The 25,057-nt window shown below is 46.4% G+C and overlaps 1 protein-coding gene across 1 annotated transcript in view; it reads left to right on the top strand.

Annotated features, from left to right (window-relative positions):
• The window catches only part of CCDC85C (coiled-coil domain containing 85C), a 106,787-nt gene that overhangs the window by 41,184 nt on the left and 40,546 nt on the right, over positions 1-25,057 (top strand). The gene's annotated exons all lie outside the window — the stretch shown is intronic.

The following is a 25,057-nucleotide window of genomic DNA, read 5'->3' as shown; positions in this document are numbered from 1 at the left end:
GAGAAATATGAGCCATGATCTCCAGTTGCTGCATGAAGCTTCAGTGCCGCTCTCAAAGTTGCTGGCTGCTGCAGGACGTGTGCCAAGGAAGGGCTCAACCATGTGGCTTTGCCTTGCGAAACATCAGCAGCTCTTCAGCTTCTGCCTGGTCACCACATAAAAGAGAGGAGCTGGTGTGTGGTTAAGGCAGTGGATTGGGCCTCCTGGGGCTGGGATTGGCCACAGACTCCTGATGTGACCTTGGGCAAGTTACTTAGCTTCTCTGTGTCTGGGTTGCCATTGGCAAGATGGGGATGGCAAGGTTTGTTCCATTCAGCATGTCCAGCTGAATTACAGCTCTTTGGGCAGTGCTGGCCATCCTGGGCACTGCAGAACGGGGCTTCAGGCTCGTTGTCTGAGTGCTGCTGTCACAGCCAGCTCCAAGGGACACATACCAGGTAGAGTACTGCTTTACAAATAAGGAATATTGCCTTAGGAGCCAGGAGGACACAGCTCCTGAGGATTGCTGCCCACCGGTGGGATTGTGCGGGCTGAAGAGCAGAGTGCTGGGGCCGTGTCTCCTCTAGTCCTGCAGAAGGAGGCCCTGCTCCCTTACCTCTCCACAGCTCTGCTGTTTGCTGCGTTCTCAGAGCCTCTGTCCTCCCTGCAGAAGCAGAAACACCAGCTTATCCCATTTGGGTTCCTGCACAGCAATGAGTGACTCAGACCTGCCTGGAGGGGGTTTCAGCATCTCACTTGGAGGACTTCTTTGGCCTGACTTTGCCAAGCTCAGGGGGAAAATGGGCTGGTAGAATACACTAGAAGTGCCCATCTCCAAGCATTTGCAGACTTCTGTGTCTTTGCTCCATCTTACTTTTATTTATCATGCCTGAGCATTTACGGGAAAAAAAAGCAGTATTCTCAAATAATGCTGTTTTTAAATCATAAGATTTAAAGGTTTTAATCTTGGTCTACCTCTTGCCCACATTCCCTTTCATTCCCTCTCAGAGGAATGGGTGAAATAGGGGACCACTTGGGCTGTGTGTGTTTCTGGGGAATATTCACTACAGCATCTCCCAAATCACTTGCAAAGAAGCATTTTAGCATTCAGATGCCAAGCCGGTACTTCAGAAAGCTCCTTCAAATGAAATTTGGCAAATCTGTTTTCACATCTCTTAAAAGTGTGGGAAGATTTTTTTTAATTCGAAAATCTGGTTTGGGCCCTTGCTAATTTTCAGGAAAGAGTGATGGAAGGATTATGACCAACCCTAATTTTGCAAATGAGGTAAGGGAGCAAAACTTGTATAATAAAACCACAGGATAATGTGTCATCTTGTGCCCTTTCTTCACTCACTGGCTGAACAGTTTACTTCTAATGATGTGTGAACTTTTCTTCAAGTGAATTCTGGAATTTATTTTGCCAAAGGAAAGAAATCTCAGGACTACCAGATCTCATGATATCTCCCTGCTGTTTGGGGCATGCAAATTATGGGCGAGTTTCTAGTGTGTTAAGTTCCCACAAGCCTAAACCAAATCCTTAAGGAGAAGCCAATGGGAAAGACATTTCCCAAGACTGCAGGACCTCTTTTTTTTTCTTTTAGCCTTGCAAAGAGTCTAGGGTTCGGGTTGTTGGGTTTTTTATTGTTTTTTACTTTTAATGAGCAGCAATATTAGCTAAGATTCCAGCTCTTAGGAACACAAGGCATGAACTTTCCCATTGCTGTGTGGGCATGTTGTGTGAGGTAGGAGTGGTGGATTCAATCCACTGGGGCTCAGTGCTCCCACTATTTTCATATTGATATCTTTGAGCTGATTGCTGGATGCTGAACAGATGACAGCCTGGGAGACTGTGCAGGAGGGGGTGAGGAACTGCCCTGGGGCGAGCAGAGGGCAGCAGGGCTGGGAGGTGCAGGCAGGGGCTGATGTGCAGACAGGCGCTGCAAGGGCAGCTTTGGTGTCTCTCAGGGGCTGTGATGGCAGGGAAAAAGCCTTGCTCTGGGATCACACTTAGCAGTGCTGGAAAAGCCTGACCATCTTGTCCTGCCTATCTCCCCAGTGCTCACTTTGAATTGCTCGTCTAATGTTTGTTGTACTCACAGAAGGCTGCTTTCCAAACTGGTGATCCCTGGATCTGGCTGATACTCAGCGCTGTTGTTGTTTTCTTGGATTCCAAGCGCTGCATCCCTTTGCAGTCTGGAAACCAGGCACGAATTGTTTGCCCAATATATTTTCCTCAGGTAAACATTGCTTTAGATACTGCAGCTGCGTTATGCAATGCAGAAAGGTGGGGACAGTCTTTTCTTTCTGCCAGCAGTAGAAAGGGAAAGTTATTTTGCTAAGATAAAAGTGTGATTTTCTCCAATAGCTAGGTGCACAATATAACATCTCTTTCTCAACTTTGTTATCCTTGGCAGCTAGAAGTGGCTGGAGCTCTGCTCTTGGCGGGGAGAGGTGGGTGAATCAGACAAGTCTTTCAGAGTACAGGATTTTTGACCAAGTTTTGGACAGATCTCTGTTCTCCAGGAGCAAGGGAGGGCACAAAATGGGCTCTGCATGCACCTGGGGCAGCACGCAGGGCTGCTCTGAGTGCTGGCTGTGCCTGCCCCTCTAGCTATAATTCTGCCCCTGCTTCTGGGCCAGCACTGTGCTCCTCCTGCCAGTGCTCTCCATCAGCTGAGATGCCGCTGCCGGCTGTGTCCTCATGCTGCTACCCTCGGCAGATGTCACCAGGGGTTTGCTGTTGTTGGGGCTCTGCCACTGGCTGCCGGCTGCCTGTGTCTGCACGACAGACATCTTCCCCAGATGCCAGCAAGGCTGTCAGTGCTAAAATTAGAGTGGCGGGTTGTGGGTCCCCAAAGGCCGATGGTGGCACGTGTGTCACTGTGGGGCTGTGTGCTCCCCACTGCGGCAGGGGAAGGGGCAGGGCTGCCTGCACTGGAAGAGCATGGGAAGGGCTGCCTGCACTGGAAGGACCTGGCAGCTGCCTCTCCCCATGCCCTGGCCTCCACTGCCTCAGTAGCACGCCGATGGTCTGAATGTAATAGAACATTTTGTGCTCTCGTGCAACAGACTTACTGGCAATTTGGGGGCTAAAAGGAAGGAGGGGAAGAGTTAAATTTTCTATCTGTTCCCTCTTGTCCTTGGTGATGTCCTTTATGGGCAAAACCACGGACAAGTATGTGTGCATCATTTTAGTGTCATTATTTCTAATTCACAAAAGGTTTTAAAAAGTCAAGGATGACCCGGTAGCTGTGGTAAACTCCCTGTGGTAAACTTTCCAAGGGCCTTGTGTACTGAAGGCCCCATGGCTTTTCTGATGATTGCAAATTCATTGAGTAAGTCTATAATACCTTAACAGGCTAGTTGTTTCATGGAAACATGAGAATATTTGTAAATTATTTGGTTGTTGTGTTTTTTAAATTATTGTCACTGGACCTGTGGTTCTGGTATCTGTGTATTTGAGTATTTAAAACCATGTCAGTAAAAGCAAAAAAGCCCCAAAAACCGATTTTTTACCCTTTGTCCACTGTCTGAATTAAAAGTAATTACCAAGAGCAGAAATATTTGCACTTCATTATATGAGGACTGACTTTTCCAATTGAGGAATCCTGAGATGATGAAGAAAATTCAGTTCAAGGATGAGCCCAACTTAGAGTCTGTTAAGCAGTGTCTGTCATCTTCCCTTCTTCAGTCAAGCTGTATTAATCTGTCTGAAAGCTCATATTCCCAAGGGCCACCCAGCACTTGCTACACTGTGGCAGTGACCTGAAGGAGAGCGTGTTACATGTGTTATTTTGAAGAAAAGCTGAGACTAAATTTTTTGGCTAAGCAAAAACAACTGTGAAATCAGCAGATGAGTGCTAGAGAATCCTAAGCCAAGAGGCACTTTTATCCATTGCCTTCATCCTGGACTTGCCCATCCCTGTATGTGATCATGCTTGTTAAAAAGACCCATTGCCCCTTTGTAGGTGCACAGCTTATTTGGTAATAATGAGACATGGGTATTCAAGTTGCCTGAATTCATCCCTAAGGTCATTTCAGATGACTCCAGGAGAATTAAAACAGGACTGAATTTGCTCCTGAATCTTTGTGTTTGCAAATTAATTTCTGTGAAATCTATTTTTAATTATGCTGTACCTAATTATACCAGATTTACTATCACAAGGGAGAAATGCTCTAATGTCCAAAACACACAATATTTTCTAATATCCAAAGTGGAGTGAGTATGGCCAGCCCCTTAGATTAATCTTACACTGATGCTGTGTGTGACACATGGTGATGGGTATATCCAAAATGCACCAGTATAAGGACACAGGAGATCAGAAGGACATTTGGGGTTGGTGAATGTGGTCTTCTGCCATAGTGAGCACTCACATTTGACACGGACTGCCTTCTGAAATTTTTGTTCCTGCTGCTTATATTAGAAGGCAAATTATCTTCCTGAATCTCATACCTTCCTTTCTATTGTAAATGTCTTCGAATTTAGTCTGTGTTCATATTTTCATCTCTTTCAGTTGCTGAACATTTTGCTTTTCCTGCCATATTATTGCCCAAGGCAAATGCTGCTGAGTCCTGGAGGAACACAAGTCAGTTGGTGTGAATCCTGGGCTGTGCTATCATGATGTCGCTTTCATCCTAATAGCAGCATCTAACCTCATGATATATGCTGTGAATGTCATAGGCAGCCTTGCAAAATGAGCCCTTCAGCTCCCACCTGGGAACCTGTGCTAATGCATTACTTTGGAAGAAGACCTATATGGGCACAGTCAAGGGCACCTTAAAATTCCCATTTGGTCAGTACATTTATAGAGAAACATATTTAGGGCAGCCTTGGCTCACAGAAAGGTAATGCAACTCCTGTGGCGTGCAGTGTGCTGCTGTGCCTGGCAGCTCTGTGCTCAGCACTTCTACCTGTGCTGGTGAGCAGGACACAGCCCTGCCCTGTGGGGGCTGTGCCAGGCAAGAGAGGAGTGGCAGGGAGAAGAAAATCTCCTGCCTGAAGTGTGGGGCTTGGGGGTAGGCAAGGAAGATGCTGCTCATGGCTGTGCTGAAGGCTTGTGATGCACAGCTCTTGTCCAGAAAAGCATATGGAAGTATGATTGACTCTAGGCAATGCCTTTTTATCATGCCTTAGGTTAGTGAGTTATTCAGCCAGGGTTTAACACTTGCTTAGCTCTGCGGGAAGTTTTGCTTAGCTGGCATTAAATTTATTCAGATTTTTTGTCTTGACTGGGAAGCCCAGGCCAGAACTTGGGGTGGGGAAGTCGTACAGCACCACTGGAGCCTGGGAGTGCCAGGCTGGTGTTCAGAACTTTATCAAGTTGTGTGGGAAGTGCTGTAAGTTCCGTGAAGCATACTGACAGTTCCAGATTTGTTAATGCTGCAGAGACAGCAGGTTTGCCACCCAGTGTGGCTGGGATGCTACCTTGACTGAATTGCACTGTAGAACATCGCAGTGCACTTTCCATTCTGCTTAGCTGAATATCCTGCGCTGTGGAGGGGAAAAAACAGTGGGGAGCCATTAGCTGCAGTTCAACGATGAAGCACCAGGCATGTGGTTTCACAGGCAGCTTCGGCTGACCCTGTGTTGGGCAGCTGCCAAGGGCTGGTGCTGGCTCCCCATGCCCAGCTGCACGTCCCCATGCCTCGTGCCAGCCCCAGACAGGGATGCTCTGCATCACCAGGTCATCCTGGGATGTCACTGGGAAGTGTCGCCCCTTCAGGCAGCTGCCTGCGGTTGGATGGGCACAAAAGCTGAGGTCCCGCCCATTGTCAGTGGCAAGCTTTTAAGCAGAATGTAGACTTTCCAGGTCCCATGCTTTGGCTCCCTGCCTCTCCCACACTCCAATTTTTGCCCTCTTTGCAATCACTGTTACAGTATTTCTTAGATCTGAGGTCCCTAGCCAGCTCTGATATCTTCTGTGACCAAAACCTGCCCTTTTATTCATTGTGGGAGTAGCTAGGAATGCATTTATTTTTGTTATACCTCTTAATGCATTTTGCTTGAGGAAGTGTTTGTTAAAAGGGTTGAGTAGGGTTAGAGGAGATGAATTTGAGCCTCTGGGCATACTGTGGCTTGATGGGCATGAAGCTCTTTCTGTTTCTGCCTCTGAGACTTGCAGTGCCATCATGTCAAAGGCTGGCACTGGCTACTGCAGCACCATCAGGACTTGCTTTTCTCCTCCTTCTGGCAAGAAATTTGCTGGGAAACCATTTGTATTATTTAACTAATGATGACTAATAGTTGAGGGTGGGTATCTGAGCAATGCAGGAGTGTGCCTGTCTGAGGTCTCAATACTTACTGTCTGGGTTTTGTGCCTAAGAACACAGCCGCCCCTAAAAAGATAAAAAAGCGAAAAATATTTTGCAGGAATCCTTTCCTCGTTTTTGAGAGTGAATCATCCTGAAAATGAGTCTTCTAAAAATTCTCATCTCAGTTTTTGTTGAGGCAAAATTGGGTGATAAGTAGTTTCAGGGGAGAAACAGAGAAGTACTTGTCCCTTGTCTCTTCTGGTACATGCACTCCTTTGTGTGTGTGTGTGTGTTTTGTTCCAGCTCTGGGTGACAGCCAGATCTCCAGCATGTTCTTCCTTCAAGACACAGGTGTAGGGACTAAGGACATGTATTTCCATTCTTCTGAGGGTGTCAAAAGCAGATTTTGGCAATTAGCAGCAGCCAAGGATGGCTGGAGGACCCCTGGACTCTGAGGTTGAAGGGCAGATGAACCTTTGCAAACATAACCCCATGCAGTCCCATTCTGGTTGCTGCATGGGGAGCAGCAGCCCCTAGCCTGGACACTGTGCTTTAGGAGAAGTCCAAACAGCTCCTTGGAGCATCTCATGCTTCTCAGGGTGATGGAGTAGACTGACAAAGCAACCCGAAATGAATCTGCTCTGTGACACATGCAGTTGATTGGGTTGAACTCACCAGGAATGAAGCTTTTACCTCATGAATGACATTTTTGAGCATCATGTCATCATATGTCTTGTGTATTACTCTGCTTTGGCCTGAGTGTCATGCTGTTGGGTGCTCATGAAGCCTCCAAGGTCTGACAAGTCTCAGAGGTCTCTGTTAATTTATTATTATTTTTAAAAATTATTTACCAAGTTGCAGTCTTACTTCTTTCTCCACACTGCCTTTCAGGACAGCACCTGCTTCCCTCCTAAAGAAGCCATTAGCTTGCATGCTCTGAACCAAAATGTTAGCTCAGCTGTAACAGATGGATGGATATGGGCATCATGTAGCAACTTAATGAATAATATCTATCACCTAATTTCCCAAATGTTGGCATGTAATGAGGCTGGTGCCATGATTATTACCTCTGTAAATCATGGCTTTAAGATGATGACAACCCCTCCTACCCCAAGGATATGGGACAGCCAGACAGTGATGTACATTTAATTGCTGTGGAGAGAGGCGATGTGTTCAGGAGCTTGCCATTGCCTCTAAATTATCTTCTACAGCACAGACACTGGAGGAGATTAGTGCAGATTGGAGGGGAGGGAGCTTCTGGGTGCATGTGTGTTTATTCCCTGGAGCCAGCTGGTGTTGGTGGTGTGAGCTGGCCAGTGTGGGATGGAGGTGTGACTCCCAGGCTGGCCTTTTTGGTCTCTCCTCAAGACTAAAGAAGAAGGGGATGGAAAGGAGATTGCTCACCACCATGTAGAGATGTTTACTTTGTTTTTCTGATGAGTGTTTGTGGTGAATACCTCTGTGGACAGAGGATTTTGACCTCTCAAACACAATCTTAGCTTCAAGGGTGAAAGCTACCAAACCTCTGCCTAAATCTCCTCCCACTACAGGAAGTCTCTGTCCCTGATTTCTTCCTACCACAAACCACGTCTGGCCATAAAGCAGAGCCAATGCCCATATTGTGGGCTCTCAGCTTGCTCATGCAGCTGATTCCTAGCCAAGAGAGGCATCACTGCTTCTCCTTCTTCATCATTTGCTTGTAAAATTATTGTTCTGGTGGGCTATTAAGGTGTCTTTCATTAGATCCTCTGCTATGGCAGTTGATAGGGATGTGGATGGATCAGATATTGCAACTGATCCTTGGAAAGCAGCTACTGCCAGTCTGCCTGTAGTACTGGCTAATGCTGCTGTTTTGCTGTGCTGCCTCCCCTACTTAGATACTTCTATGTGTTTGTTTAATTTACCTTTTCCTTTTAATTCTGCCCCCATCTCATGGTGTGTGGGTCAGCGTGGTTATAGCTGGCTGGATGTGGGGCAGAGCAGTGGACATCCTGATGCTGTGGTCCTGTCCTCCACTGCAGTGCCTCTGAGCCATGTGATGAGAAGAGGTGAAAATTGCCTGAAAACTGTGACAGTGGCTGCTTTGGGTCAGACTGAAGATCCCCCTGGCCTGATGTCTGGTGTCCAGTCGTGCTCAGGGGAATGAGAACTAGGGGAAAGTGATGACAACGTATGATGATGGGTTTCTCTACAATACTGCGATTTGCAGCTCAAGGACTTCCCAAGCCAGGAGTGTTACCTTTGGGTTTGGTGTCCCCTATGCAGTCACCACTGGCAGTATCACAGCTGCTCTCAATTCCTGCAGCTCAGCCCCAAAACCCAGATGCTTGCCTAGTTTGTGGGGAGATGGCTGTAAAACCAGCAATGCTGTGAATATTTGGGTGATGTGAGCCATAGGTCATTTCCAAAGCCACTGAGTGCTCTGGGCTGCATGGGATGGGACTGCTCAGCCATGTGCCAGTGTCTGTGTGTTTCAGGAGGAGTCACTGAGGTGCTGGAAGAGGAGACCCACAGTGCTGATGGACCATGTCTTGTGCAGGGAGTGGCATGCCTGAATTAGCCTCTCTTCCCTCTCTCATGTTGACTTGTGCAGCAGTGACCAGTGTCACCCCAAATGGGTCAACTCCCACAGTGTTGACCCCGCGTCACCCTCATCTGACCCTGTCTTGCAGAGCTCCCTGCTGGAAGTGTGGGCAGGTTCTGCAGGAGGAAGGTGAAGGTTCAGGCAGCCTGCATAAGTGCAGAGCCAGAGGGGGAAAATACCTGGGCTCTGAGAGCACATACTCTTAGGGGTTTGCAGCCAAAAGATGTCCTGGAGCATTTCCTTGGTTTCCTTTCTTCCCCCAAGCAAGCAAACACCATCCTCCCAATGCTTTGTGGTGTCAGATGTTCCTATACATGCTGGAAATTACTATCTGCTAAAGCAACTCTGGCCATGCTGACGGATTTCCCAATGTAACACCAGTTTCTTTTTAGCTCTCAGCGGTGAATTGGCTGCAGTTGGTCTGAGTCTGTGTTGAGCCTTTTTGTCACTAAAGACATTGTAGTGCTTATGGCATTAGTGATTACATAAGCTGGCTGTCTCCAAGGGGCTTTGCTCTGGCAGGATGCTCCTTTAGGGTAAGGGAAGAGCCTGCCTCAGAACAGGGGGACATGAAAAAAAATACACACATGTAGTCGACTTATTTGAACTTAACACACCCTGCAGGAAAACCCGGATTTTGGAGTTTTCATGTATTCTCTCTGGCTCCACAGATTAGAAGGGGACCGTGGGAAAGCTGCCAGGGCTTGGAGATCAATCCAGCCTTTGTAAATCCTTTCATCTGACTGGCGGCTTCATACAATTGAGTATTACCCACTTTATTATTGTTGGTTGATTAAATTCCTGTTGGTCAACACAAATAGTGCTGTGCAGGCTGTGCGTTCATGGGATGGAGATTGGCATTGCAAAGCACTTCCTAGAGAAAGGCAGGGGCAACCTGTCATTTAAAACCACATTCAGAGGGTGTTTGGCAGTGATGTGGAGGAGGGGGGAAGAACAAATCCCTCCATGCAAACAACTTCCCAGGCATTTCTCACATGCCTGCTGAGGTTCAGTTGGCAGTGAGGGAGTGTGAGGGCTGGGTCTCCACTTTTTCTGGCAGTGGGAGTAAGCAGCCTCAGCAGGAGTGCACTCACCAAGCCCCCTGCAAGGTGGGGGAGGTGTGTGGGGTGACTCCAGCCTGTATAACCAGGATTAATGGGATGAAATTAGGTGAAGGAGAAAGTTGTCAGGAAGTGTTTCCTCAAGGTGAAAGCTATTAGGCTGCAGCACACTTTCTCAAGGGAAGCAATGGGCACTCGCCTACTTGGGTTGTGTTTAAATGACATGAGAAAAATCTGGCTTTGGGGAGGAGATGGATGTTCAGATGCTCCAGGGAGATATGAATGCTCTCCAGGGATAGTGCATTTCTGGGAGGAATGGAGGGGACTGAGGTTCAGGTTCCAGGGAGCTGTGGGATGTTGTCTTCTGAAGCAGGATGTTACCAGTAAGCCAGCAGCTGGTGTTAGGGCTCTGGTAGGTCCTGAAACAGCACCCCCTAATTTCTTTTCTTGCCTTTCCAAATGCTATTTCTATGTAATGTCTGGCTTGTAAGAAGGAGGCCATAGAACATATGTCTCAAGCGTGGGAGTAACTGGCAAACAAAACAATTTGGGAACCTCTATGCTAGATGACCTGAAACATATCTATTCTTTTATGAATGGCATTACTTTGACCATCCATGTGTTTTACTTCACTATCCTTGTGCCTAAACCAATGAAACACCCTGTATCTTTGGGTGAATGATTTGTTTTGATCTCTGTGCAGCATACACCTCTAGAAAATGAACCCATCTGGTTATTTGGGGGGCGGATGGGGGATATCAGCTGCTTTAGGGGGCTTGTGCTTAGCAGTCTTTTTCTTCCTCTATGGGTGCAAAAAATAGCTATTCTGTGGAAATAAGAACATCTTCTCTCCCTCTACTAGTTCTCAGGTAGTCCTGAGATGTGGGCTCAGAGGAGCCCCAGGTGTCTGCAGTGAGCAGACAGGAAATGCCTGGAGCAGCACATGGCTGAGAATGAAGATGCTCATCACAGGGTCCTTTCTACATTGCTTCCTTTTGCCCCAGCTCTGCCATGATGTGTAGCCAGAACCTGCTCATGAATGTGACACGAGGGAGGGAGCAGGGGTTCACACTGCTGAGAGCCTGCTCTTCAAGCCTGAAACACAGAATATGGATTTGAAACCCAGCATGCAGAGGTGGATCCTATGGGCCCTGTGTGCTGCTGGAGCAGTGGGGCCAAGAGTGAGCCATGAAGGCTGCTTTGTAGCCTAGAAAAGCACATGTCAACCTGCCTGGCAGGGAGCCGTCAGCAGCCAGTCCGAAGGGCTTGAGTGAGAGGCAATAAACTGGTTAATAAATAACAGGGAAAGCTGGCTGTGGTGCATAGTTCTAGTTCCTGCATATAACCTCAGAGAAACATGGCAAAGGTTCACACAGCCTTTGCAAAGCTGTGTGAGCACTTCTTTGGCTTGGGAGGATCAGAAAGTCTCCTCCAACCGCCTGCACTCTGAATCCTTGTGGGACTGATTTTATTATCCCCTGGGGCCAAGTGTTTGGGCTCGCCTTCCCTACCCCAGGCAAGGTGATGGTGCAGTTTCCTGGTTTGCTGTCATCACCAGGGACTTTTCCTGTGGAGCGCTGCCAGGACACCTGCCCTCACAGTGAGGGTTGCTCAGCATCCCCTGTAAGGGGCCGGTTCTGGCACAGATCAGCTCTGTAGTGTGCTTCCCTAAACTCTTGGCTCAGGGTGGTAGCATAGGCAAGAGTGAGTTACAATTATTCGGGAGAGTTACCTGAGGATGAACTTGCTGTTTCTAAATTGTATCTCCTATTGTTATTGTAGCAGCACTGTACTATTAACTTGTTTTAAAACAGGTTTTGTTCCCTTGTCTCATTGTTTCAATCCAGCCCACTGATACACTGTAATCTGTGCCTCCACCTTGTTTCTACTCCCTTCAGGCGCTGTGCAGTATGAAATTCCTAGGAATGCACGGCCTGGCCTTTCTTTCCAGGCAAGAATTATACATTTGCTGTATTTGGATTCTTAAGCCATACCCTGTGTTACTCACTTAGGTATCTGGAGTCCCTGTTCTGCTCAGTTCTGGGTTATAGCATATTTTTGGTTGGCCTATTGCTGTTCCCAGCTGGTCCTGACAAAGCCCATGCTGGTTTGGCATCGCCAACACATTACACTTGACAGCCCTTCTCCTGTTTAATTTCCTCTTGCTGACTCCCGTGGCAGGGCATCGGGTGCAGGCAGGAAAGGGCTGCAGGTAGGAGTAGGGGCATTGCTGTTTTCCAAAACGAGGATTTCCCTCCACCCTCAGGTAGGAACATAGGCGGCTGTCTCTGCTCTCTTTGTGTAATTTGATGGCATAAAGGGTCTCCTCTGTGACACAGTTGTTTATGGTTTTTTGGTTGAATTTTTTCTCAGGTGAAAGCTGGCAGGGATTGGATCCATGCCATCTTCCAGCTTGACACTGAAGTACAGTGAATTCAGTGTATATACATTATCATTTTTTATGGGTGGCTGTTTCTCCTGACTGTAGTGAGTCCCTAAAGATGTTTAGGATGTTCACCTTCATCTCATGATCTCACCATTGGATTGTGTTTAACAAAAGCCAGTTAAGTTAGAAGGACATAATGTTTAACTACAGTCTGCAGAAGGAGAGTGTGAGGCTGACGGGTTTCTGCTACTGGATGGAAAGGAGGAACTGTGCAGGGGAAGAGAAAATAAATTCCTCAGAAAAACCCCTCATCACAGGGGAGCGGGTGGAGGGGAACAGGATCTTCTGCTCTGGGCTGCAGCAGAGCATTTCTTCTGAAAACACTGGGTCTCTGGGAGAGTCCAGCATGTTAAATCAGCTAACTGCAAAACACACAGAGATCCACAACTGAGCTGTAGGTGAGCACTGGAGCCTTCACAGGTACCCATCCTTGCTGGTAGGAATCACTGACTCTACAACTGCAGTTATTTTTGGCAAATAGGACTGGGTGTGGGATTTCTGCCTGCAGTTTAGCAAAGCTCCATATCCCTGGCCACAGAAATTTGTGTCTTTGACACATACACGTACAATCCCCAACTCCAGAAGAGCTTAGTGTGCAGGGATTTAGAGGTTTCCTGGTGATGGCATTAAGCCATGGACTCACAGCTATTTTAGGCTTTCTCCCCTTTTCTCCCTGAGGGTCTGACCAGAAATTTCATCCAGAGCTAAAAATTGCTTGAAACTGAGTGAGTGGGATTTAAAAAAAAAAAAAAAAAGCTCTTTTGATAAAACAGTGTTTTCCTACCAAAACCTGCTTTACCTAAAGCTTCCCAACCCGCCCTCATCCCAAGTAGTGTGGCACGGTGAAATCAGAACCCTTGGCCAGGAGCCCTCCCCCACCAGCCCCTGTGTGGGAATGAGGTTTGTTGCCATCCTGTGCATAAATGCCAGTTATAACTGGATAAATGCTTTTTGCTGGAAAAAGCATTAGCACCTTTGCTACCTTGCACTTTTTTAGGCTCAGGGAGAGAGATGGGGGCAGACAGTGCTGAGGTTAAAGATGAGATGTAGGGCAGCCTGTGCAGTGTGGGGGGAGGATAATGAATTCATGGGCACATGGAGACCATTCAGCAAGCTTTGGGCTCCTGTGGGCCCCTGGGTGGAAGGACTTTGATCTGACTCCAGCCTTTTCCCAACGAGGCACTGCCTTTGAATGCGTTCCTGCTCTCAGCCTTGCCCTGTGCAGCAGACAAAGACGAGGGGAGCAGGGAAGAAGAAGGGGGGCTGTTTACCCTCATCTGAATGGTCGAGTGGCCCGAGTCAATACAGCCTATTTTTCATTAACCTAATCATTAGTTTTTCCTCACTGCCAATTAAATTTTTCCTGTCAGTACTCAGAAGGGCATCATTTGCATCTATGAGATATATTTTTTTTTAAATAGGGAGCTTCCTGGACATGGTGGGGTTATTTGAGGAATGGAATTGAAAGTTTAATTTTTCTCTGGATGGAAGAAGATTTTTGAGTTTTAATTATCACGCAGCTTGGATTCCTGACAGTTGAGGACCGTGTTGGAAAGGCTGGTTTCCATTGTGTAGAGTGGATAATTATGCAGCCCTCTCCCAGGCTCATTGCATTTATTGTCCAGAAGAATCTTCCCAAGCAAAAAGAGGGAGCAGATTTACAACCCAAAATGCATTTTTAGAGCCTGTACAATTTCAACTTGATGTTTGCAAAGGAAGACTTCTGCAACTATTCAAGATTTTATTTACCCTTTTAACAAAATAACCCTCATCAATTAATCTGGTACTCTGCCTTTCCCCTCACAGGTTGCTTTGAAAATAGTTTTGTAAACTCAAGAGAGCCCTTCTGCAGCTGGACTGCTTTGTGCTATCAATTTCTAAGCAGAATTCCTTCAAAGGCAGTGGGAATTTCTGCATAAAATCTACTGGCCCATTTATATGTACAGTGTCGAATAGAAGATTTACAGCCATCTGAAGCTTGGCAGTGCTCCTTACCTAGGAGGTAATGTTAATCTATCCAGGAGAACGTGTTAAAGGATTCAAACAAACCTAAAATGTCAAAGCAAAGCTCATTTACAACTGTTATCTTTCACAAGCCTTTGGATTAACCTTGCGTCTTTCTCACTGGGTTTTGAACCATCAGTGGTTAGAGGTTTGCTATGAAAACGGAGACATTTCAGCTTAGGTCTTGTCAAATCTGGGGAAGCTTTTGGAACTGCAACAATCTCGACAAATCCTCCAAGGGCGGGATCAAATCTGCATGTGTTTGGGTGGGATCAGATCTGGGGACAAACATCCTGTGCAACTTTGATTAGTGTGATGAGATGAAAGAGAAAAATGCTCGTTGTGGATGCTCACTCTTTTTCTCCTTGCTGAGAAGTGGAGCAACAATAGTAGAAACTGGGGACAAGGGAGGAGATTCTGGAAGCACTTGAGCTCATTTCAGTGGATTTGTAAGAGATAGTTCAGCAGGGCAGCTGTGCATGCAAACATTTCAGATAGGACTTATTTGCAGAGCTTTCTGACTGTGATAGGGTGGCAGAGGACTCTGAAACCAGCTTTACTTTGATTTGCGAATCTTTTTGGTTTGGGCTTCTGATAGCTACCTTCCAGTCTCAAAAGACCACGTAGTGGTCTTTTTGGGGAAGTTAGCAACTTATTATGGAGGTTTCTGGATTATTAAAATAGCTTAAAACAACCCAGTCTCCATCCCCCCATCCTCAATTTTCAATTGATATTTTCATTTATGCTGCCCAAAGACTCACAGACATGGGCTCTGCTGCCTCTGTAGCCTTCTCCAGCCCTTTCCTCTGACAGGGTGTCTATGAGCCTTGACCACAGTTGGACTGTCAGTGCTTCTGAGGCTGTTTCCTAACCCACGTGGTTTTCTGGCATTCTCCAGCTTGCCTACATACACTGAGCAGCCTCTTTTTTAAGCTCTTTCAGCTAGAGACCATATGTTGTTACTATAGTCATACCAAGCCTCGTGTATGTTGGCCTTCTGTGATTTAGGACTGTGAATTTATGTTGAAAAGCTGGATAACTCTTAAGATAAAAACTCCCTTTTTTTTTTTTTTTTTTTTTTTTTTTGTGGGGAAGTACTAACTATTGAAATCTGTCTGTATTTTACACAGCCATCTGTTTCTAATATAACCTTTTAATTGCAAACATCCCAGTAGTGTCAGAGAGCCCTACCCTAGCACTTGTTCCTCTCCCCACAGTCCTTCCAGCCCTCTTTTCTTCTTTGCCAGCCACTCTGTAATTAGGTGAGATTTTCTGCAGGTGATGGAAAACCCAAAGGCATGGATGGTTTCAGATTGCTGAATCTGACATGACAACAGAGGCTGCTTAGTAATCACTAAGAAGTTCATTTTTTGCCTTCAAGTAACTTGTGGTGTTTGCTTTCTGTAATTAAAGTGAAACATCCACAGATTTTCCTCATGTGATATCGTATAGGGTAGACATGGAAAACAGGATTGAAGGGCTCTCAGTTTCACCTAACCAATCCCTTTGCCCCAAGTCAGACTCCGCTCTACCTAAACTGCTCCTGACAGATGTTTGTTTAACCTGCTTGTGAAAGTCATCATCAATGGCAATTCCACTGCCTCCCAAGGCAACCTCTTCTAGCCTTTAAATATTTCTGTTATTAGAGACATTGCTCTTCTTGGATGGAGATGAAGTACAATTTACGCACTTTTTAATTTTTCTGAGAATCATTTACATATTTAAATCCATGACTGCATCTATGTTTGGTCTTTTCTTCCCCAGGCTAAGCAAGCTGGATTCCTTCAAGCTCTCCTGCTGGATTATACTTTCCACACTCTGATCCTCCTTATTTCTCTCCTGATTTTTTTCCAAATAGCCCACATGAGTCTTGAAGCGTGATGCCTAAAACTGGACACAGATCCCTATTCAAGATTTTTAATAGCACTGGTGAAGGAGGATTATTTCCCCTGTTTACATACGAGTCTCTTGTTTCTGCATCAAGATATGATCTCAGATATTGTTTTCAACAATAACAACTAACAACTGGTTCATGCACAGTTTATAAATTGCAGTAGTCTCCAAGATCCCTTTTCACAGAACTGCTGTATGCTGAATGAGGAATCAAAGGATGCTGCCACAAAAGTTTGGGTTGACCTTGGCAGAGGCTGTGAGCATGGCATGCTGGCAGTGGGGTGGACTGAGTCTTCAGCTGATGCTGCAGAGACAGGGACAGCAGCTACCACAGCAGTATCCAAAATCAGACAGGAAGGGCTGGGTTTTGGCAATGGGAGAGAGGAATTGAGTAACTGGATTGATACAAATAGTAATGAGAACAGCCTGTCCCATAGGTTTCAGGGAATTTCCCCTGGGACCATACTCTCTTGCTGACATCTAGAGGCTGCAGTGTTCATCAGTGCCCCCAAAAGGAGGTTGTGGAGCAAAATGGGCCACTCTTGTTGAAACATCCACACTACCCCAAATGTTGCCAGTAGCCAGTAGAAAGACACTAATCGGCTTTGGGGCTTTTTTTGACCTGGTCACGTGATGATGCTATCAAGATTAAAGCAGCACGAGGAAGGAAAAGAGGCTTAAACAGCTGAGGGTGCCTGGCAGGTCATTTTAACCTTTTCATAATCATTAAAGCTGCAGAATCCCATTACCAGTGAGTGACTTGCAGTTCCTCTAACAAGCACTGGTGACACAACTTTCTGTTCAACTTTGTTTTCCTGCACGGGAGAGTCCAACCCATCTGGCTGCTAGGACCCGAACTTTGAGCAGAGTCCGGCCATTCCTTCATGTAGATCAAGGAGTTTGTTGTACCAAGGATGTAGCAAGGACCAATCCATGGGTCTATCAAAAGCAGAGGATTTATCTCTCTGTTTCTAAAATTAGACTCTCTTGGAAGGTCCTGCTCAGGCCATACAGTGGTAGATCAGCCCTTGTCCATCTGTGGCAACAGTAGAGAGGTACAGGATAAGGAAGATTATGATGATCTCCTAAGTCACTGCTTTGGCACTGCTCAGAGGGCTATGGCTTTACTCTGCTGGGATTGGTGACAGCAGAAGATCTTGCACTGCTACAGTGCAGTTCTGACGTGGGAAGCAAAACTTTTTGAATGAAGCTTTGTTAACTAAGGCATGAGGGCCTCAAAGAGCCTGCAGTTTGTTGGTGTTACACATCTTTTCCTCTCGTGCAAGTTTTCATGAGTGCAGCATCACATTCAGTAGTCAGTCTGGTCGTTCCCCATCTTTCCTCCAACTTCTGTATCTCCTTTTGTCTCCCTTCATGTCAACTAGTAAGCCCTGGTGTAGAAATGCTTGCCCCACAGTGTCTGAAAGACAGGATCACTCTGATCCACCTGAATTGTGAACATTGTCCTACTTTCTTTAGAAATTGTCTTTTCTGCATTCAGGCAGAAGTCATTGAGTACGTCTAGTGGTTGCACAGCAAATGGCTTCTTAAAGAGGCCAAGGAAGCCCTGAATTTTGCCACTGGGCTATGATGGGTGTTGCAGGTATTGCAGCACCTGGGATTGATCTGGAGAGCGCCTGCTTTCTCAGACAGGGCAGGCTTCCATGTGCAGGGAGCGAGAGCCCTGCAGGGGATGCAAATCAGCTTTTCTCTGTTACATGTACACCAGTCAAGACTGTCTGGCTTTGCGTGTCTTGGACATTAATATTTCTATCACTGTGTTTGCTTATTTCATCTAATTACACTCTATTCACTCTTGACTGAAAGCTTAGTCTGAGGCTGAACCATTAGAAACTCACACTGATTTTTCTCGGGTGATGCCCACACTCAGGCATTAAACACAACTTGTAAAGCAAACACATTTTTTCCTTGGTTGTTTCCTTCAAAATTTCTGGGGGAATAGCAGGAAAGATGTCCCCAGGGATCCTGGATGACCAGCAGTGACTAGAACCCAGGGTGAGGCAGTCTGTCACGCAGACAGCACATCTCAGAAGTCTGGTAAAGATGCTGTCCTCTGCATGCAGGCTTACAGGAGGGCTGTGCAAGCCCTGGAGAGCCACAGCAGCACTGTGGTCTTTGCCCACTCCCAGCAGCAGAAGAGCTGCTTGTCCCCTGAGGAGGGGGAAACTGTGGTTTCAGATAAGATTGGGAGGTGTTTTACCACGTTTCTGTTTGGCAGGTTTCGTGGGTTGTGTGGGTCAGACATCCTCAGGAGCAAATGTTCCCCAGTGGTGCCTGCTGTTCTGTGTGTGATAGAGGGACAGCCCCCACAAAGATTGTGTCATGTACACATCACCCAAGCAAGGAAGGGGAAACTGGTGGCCACTGTGCTGCAGCACATGGGCACACACACACTCCTCCTTCCCTATCAGCCACCTCCAATGAAATCCTGGTATCAGGAGCTCCTGAACCGTTGACAGTCATTGTGGGCAGATATTTTCCTGTGTGTGGAGATGATGTCATGGCTGGAAGTCACAGTAGTGAGCTGTAACAACCAGAGTCGGGAGAGACCTTGCCAGACTCTTATGGACCAGCTTGAGACTGCTAAGCACCCAGGCAGGTCTGATGAACTGAAACTGAGTCGGGAACATAAAGTCTTGAAAACCTTCAGAGCTCATAGTTAGAGGCTTGCTATGAAATGTTAATTAAATAGCTGCAGTGGCATATGTTCCATCCTGTCAGAGCTGCAGCACAGCTATGTTGCCAGTGCATAGCCAGTCTTGTTAGAGTTAAAAATGTGTATTATTCTGAGACCATATTTCTTTATTATTTGTGATTGGACTTGCTACAGACTTCTTTATTGTTCTGACTAATGTTTGAATACCTAAACTATGCCTGAGCTATCACCTGCACTTTGAAAATGAGGCCTGATCCTACCAGTTTTATTCTGACAGATGTTATAGTGGGTAGTTTTAGATGCTACAGATGGACCTTTTATTTATTTAGTGTAGTCTAAGGCAGTGTCTGTTCAGTAGATGCACCTCAGCTGCACCTCAGCTATGGAAATATTTAAGATTTGCCTTTAGTTCTCTTTCTGTGAGTGCAGTCCTGCTACCTCTTTAACACTGACTGTCAGAGTGCAGAGGAAACTTCTCCCTACACAACCCACAGGGAATAAGGTGGTGGGACAAGAGATAGAGGAGGTTGGTATGGCTTGCTTGCTGAATATCTTGCAGAGGTACCAAACACTGGGAGCTTCTATTTACCATAGACCTTATTGTTGCATATTCTCTTACCACATCTCAAGGAAGACCCTTAGTTGTGCCTAAGATACTGCTGGAAAGCATGGGAATTGGTATTAGCAGAGTATGATATTTTGGGCATCGTGATCATGAAGATGATCAGAGGGCTGGAACATCTCTCTTCAGGAGAAGCTGAGAGAGTTGGGATTGTTCAGCCTGGAAAAGAGAAGGCTCCAAGGAGACCTTAGAGCAGCTTTTCAGTACCCCAAGGGGGCTACGAGACAGCTGGAGAGGGACTTTTTACAGGGGTATGTAGTGATAGGAGATGGGTTAATGGCTTTGAACTGATGGAGGTCAGGCTTAGGTTAGATATAAGGAAAGAAGTTTTTACAATTAAGGTGGTGAAACTGTCACAGGTTGTCCAAGAGGTGGTAGATACTCCATCCCTGGAAACATTCAGGGACAGGTGGATGAGGCTCTGAGCAATCTGATCTAGTTGAAGATGTCTCTGCTTGTTAAAGGTCCCTTTCCACACAGGTCATTCTGAGATTCTGTGCCAAGGCAAACCAAGGAGCATTCCCTGAAAACCCTGGTGGTGCCATAGCAGAGGGCAGCACCTGTGAGCCTAAAGTAACTCAGCACTGGCTTTATGATGGCCCTGCTCACATTTGAGCCATCCACTGACTTAAGCCTTTTATGAGAACTTGCTTTGCATAGCAGTCTGAAACAGGACATTGGAAATGAGGTTTTCTGGTAGGAGCAGAAAGGTGAGGGTTGCCTAGGAAAAGTAAGGGTGGTGCATTTGTCCATCTCTCCCAATAGTTTCCTTTAATGACAGTATTCAAGATATGTGAGTTTCATCTGCTTTCCAACTGCTTTGAAAGAGTGCTGTTGCTTTAATAAATCAACTTCTTTACAAGATATAACCACTGGCCATTTTTCAGCCTGCTTGTGTGTGTCAAGAAGCAAGACCAGTAGAGCAGTACAAATATGAAATATAGTGGGGAAGAGCAGAGATGTGATAATGAAACTGCCAACAAACAGCAAAGTGTTTTATTGAGCACAAGTGAAGGCCTTCTTATGAGATGATCTTTGATGGAAACAGAGGAAGAGAAAATGTCAGCATTCTGTCATGCAAAGAAGGCAGCTGGCTGCAAGGTGCAAATCTGGCAGAGCATCACTCCTTCGTGTGCCTTTCCTCTGTGGTTTGGGAGAATCCCTTTAGAGATGCTGCTTTTTACGAAGTTAGGAAGAGCCTTGTTTGCAGGACATTGGCAAAATATGACTCTGCTTTACTGTCTTGAATCATGCTTAGTTAAAGTAGCTCCTGGGGAAAAATGCAGTGGCAGCAGTGGGTGTCCAGCCTCGCTCCTGGGTGCGTGGGGCACCTCTGAGGTGCATGTGGGGACAGAGCTGGAGTGGGGCACCATGGCCCTGACCTGCAGCCAGCACTCCATCTGGACACTGCCTAACCTGTGCTTTGTAGCAAAAAGGCAAATCAAGAAGGCAAATCAAACCTTGGTGGGATGCTGTAGAAGAGGACTAAAGCACCTCTGTGTTTTGGTATTGCCCAGGCTGGGTGTAAGGACTGTCCTGCTGTAAATGACTCCCAAAGGGCTCTTGTCAGTTTTCTCATCTCACAGACACCTACATTAACCTTTCCTGGCATCTCTGGTGTGAACTGCACTAAGTAAAGGGCAGTTTTTTTCTTATATTCATTTTGGTGCTTGCACCTTATTATGAAAAGGTCTTAAATAAAAGTGTCTCAATCCCAACCTCACAGCTACCACACAAACCTCTGCTCTGCATACCTGTGGTTGGAGAAGTGGCATAAGAGGAAATAAAACCATTTATTTTGTTACTGTCAAAATAAATGTGCAATTTATCATATTTACCCCTCTGCCAGATTCCTCTGAAATCTCAGATGAGAATCAGAAAGGCTACAAGTGTCTTTTAAAATTACACTGCTCTGTGCTCTGCAGGCTGCAAGATTGTTTCGTTTGTTAAAACAATTTCTAATTTATGTTTTTACAAAGCTTGAGAAGCCAGGCAGTTCCCTGCTCTCTGAGAGACCATTGAGTTAAAACAAGGTAGAGTGATTTGTCTTGCCTCCATTTAGCTATAATGAGTATTAAGTGGTTTATCTATGTGGAGAAAAGTTACTCAGCTAGATTACATCCAAGCTGAATTACATCCCATTCCAGATGGAGTATGTTTTGTAGAACAGTAAATCTTGGGGAGGGTGGATAATAACAGTAATGCTCCTTCTTGAGCTGGAACACAGCTCCTCTACCTCTCATGGAGATAATGTGGGGAGCTACATCCAATTAGTTTTTCCAAGGCTTTGTGAAGAAACAGGACTTCAGGTTTACAGCTCTGTGAACAATTCAGCTTGTAGAATTTACACTGTGCAAGTGAGGATGGCTGATGGTGATTACAGTTTGCTGTCGTGGGTAGCAGCCTGGCAGGGCATATTGCTGCCTCTCTCCCCAGCTTCCTCTTCTGTGTGATGGCTCCACGGGGAGGGTGCTGACTGGGATGTGAAATGTTTTGATGGGAAATTTTGTTCCCTCTGGTGCCATCTGTTTCCCTATGGCACCCACTGCTCGTGCAGCTGGTTCTCGTGGCCCCAAGGGGTAACTGGAGGAGGATGTTGGCTCCGATGGCATCGCAGGCACACTGGGTGCCAGAGAAAAAAGAGTGCCAGAAAGCTTATCCTTGACCATGTGTCCTTCACCACCATACTTGTCTGGTCACCAGCAGGCCATTAGTAGGTGTGAGTGGACTCAAAACCAGTGCCATGAGGTGTGGCTAGGTGGGTGTGCTGGGGGTATGCCCCAGTACCGGGGTCTGGGAGCTGCTCAGGAACACTCACTGAGGAGAGTGCTTTTGGGCTGGTGAGGGTGGAGCACTGCTCACAGCTGGCAGCAGGCTTTGACACAGCAGTGAGGACCATTTGTTTGATTTCTAATGAAAAGGGATGTGAGGATGTGATCAGTCAGTGATCCAGCTCTGCTGCCTCTCCTGGATAGATCAGTGGGGCTGTCCTTGCCTTCTGGCACTGGGGGAGGCAGGAGAGGATGGAAACTCACTGATAAGAGAAAGGTCAGAGGCAGAAAAATGTTCGGAATGTGTTTCTTGATATGACATGGGTTAGACCTAGCCTGAGGTTTCACTGCTTAGCCTGGCAGTGTTAGTGCCTGCTGTTGTGAGAGTGATGAGCTTTTTTAAAACTGAGATCAAGATGCAAATGGTTCATCTGGCACCTGCCTCAACACAGGCAGGTCCAGAAGATGGAGGTAATTAATCTCTGAGGGCATAGCAAGGACTGGGATGGCTCTGAGCACTGTTTCCCAGCCTTTGCCCAAGATGGAGCATCTTCTGCTGACAAAATGGCTCATTTGTTGTTTTTTTTTCTTTTTTTCCTATATATATATTTTATGTTGCCATAAGGTGTTTTCTGGCTGAGGTCAGACATCAAACATGGTTTGGAGTTGTACAGTGGCTGAAGAATTCTAGCAGTTCTCAGGTCAGGCTTTCAGGACCAGTGGTGTACATTGGATGCAGGGCTCGCCTTCCCAAGGAGTACCCCTTTTTTGGTAAGGGGTATGAAACCAGAGAGGAAATACTTCTCTATTTCCTTTTCTTTGGCAGTCAGGCTCTATTCTTTTCATCAACCAGTCAGTCAGTCCTGGTAGCATTCAGAGCCTGAACATGACAGCTTCTGCATCACCATTCATCCGCTTAACCTAAATTTCTTGTAGCTGCCAGCACAATGAGGGTACTGGTGGAGCTGGAAGGCAGGGGGGAAGGACACTTTATCTGACCAGATCTACCAGTGGAAGGTGTTGTATTCAGCACACAGCCTGTAGTCTCTGGTTCTCTTCAGACAGAGATTGACTAGTTTTGGGACTATTTAGCCAAATGGGTATTATTGTACTGAATTTAGGGTAAGTTAACAAAGTGTGGTGGCCCGGGGCACAGAGGAGATCAGACCAAAGAATGGATGGTCCTCCTGGCTTTAACAATCTCAAACTCCCCTTGCACCCTGCTGGAAGACAGGTTCATTACTAATTCAGCAAGTTCTTCAAGCTGACCCCGAAATCTTGCTGCATTCAGCACTGATCTACTGCAGCATTCTACTTGCCACCTTTAGATATGCATGGCTAATGCTGTGGTGCGTGAGGCCTTCACAAGGAAAGTGCTTTAGATTGATCCTATAACCTACTCGGTTTGCTCTATGGCCTGGGGACTCCCTTATATTAGGGTGGTTGTTGGCCGAGTTTGTGGTCCCTGCAGCTCAAGCCGATGTTGCTGTGAAGCTTGTCACCACTTAAGCTGTTCACTGAACTTACATAGCTCCCTACAGTGTCTCCTTAACCTTTCTCATGAGGACTTGTTTGGATTTCCTGGGTTTGAACAAAGCATAATCCAGTCAAAAAACTGAGCATTTTTCCTCTGAGAGTGTGCTTTAGATGGGCACTTGACTCAGATCCATCCTGCTGTTCCTTTGTGTGGTTTGGCACTGGTCTATGGTAGCACTTTTTTGAGCATATTCCAGTTTTTCCCTTGAGTGGCCAAAGCAGTCTCAGTGATTAGCTGTAGCTTCCCTGCTAGCCCTTTAGCTGAGCTGCCCCAGAGTGGCCAGGAAGAGCATTCAGGCTTAGTGCTGAGTGTGTTTGGCAGCCACTGGCAAAGGCAGGGAGAAGCTGTTCAGCACAGAGCCAGCCTAAACCTCCCACGTGTCTGTGGGTGAGTGGTGATGTGCCAGAGCTGCAGCCAGGGGTGCCTGCTCTGCATGGGGGGGCTGATCCCAAAAGCTGCTGGCCATTGCAGCACACACCCATTGGCACTGGGGCCCTGGTGTAAACACCTGGTTCCTTGCCCATTCACGCTCAACAAGGATTCCTGGGGTTGAACAGTGGCTTCTGCAGTCATGCCATAATAAATGAGACGAGGAAAATTATTATTTTGCACTTTGCATGGCCCCTTTAGAAGTGTGAAAAATTGTTTGGAGTTTTTAATATACTTACATTGGAAAACTTTTCCTCCAGCTGTAACAGCTCATGGCCTCTGCTACTCAAATTACAAATGGAGGAGAAATTTTGCAAAGATCCAATTGTATGGATGAGATCATCAAGCTATAATGAAAATGGAGAAAAGATTTTCCCAGTTTCCTTTATTTTCTTCCCTGTGAAATTTTCAAATGTGTTTCTTCAAAGCATGGTTCAAAACAAAAGCCAGATGCTTTGGGGAGCAGTAAGCCACCCACAGAGCTCTCCAGTGACTTATCTTCTATGCCAGACCACCCTAGCTGGTGTTGCTGTCTTACTGCAATGGTAAATTGGCCATTGCATTCCTTCAGGTTGCATATTACCATTTTATGTGAGGGTATTCCCTATTTTATTGTCCTGGTGTTTTTCTGGGTAGTGTCACGTGCTTCCACTAGAAAAAACAGATGTCCTGGGTAGGCTCTTGTTGTGTGTGTCAGGCTGTGTGCATGCTGCAGCTCTGTGGCCTTACTGAATAAATTTCTCCCCCTTTTACAGCACTGGGAGTTGTGGCACTGACCTCCTCTTAGAGCTGTGCCAAAAGC

This window comes from Sturnus vulgaris, chromosome 6 (genome assembly GCF_052056855.1).
Source record: "Sturnus vulgaris isolate bStuVul1 chromosome 6, bStuVul1.hap1, whole genome shotgun sequence".
NCBI lineage: Eukaryota > Metazoa > Chordata > Aves > Passeriformes > Sturnidae > Sturnus > Sturnus vulgaris.
Note: the sequence above shows the minus strand (reverse complement) of the source record. Positions and strands in the feature narration are given on the sequence as shown.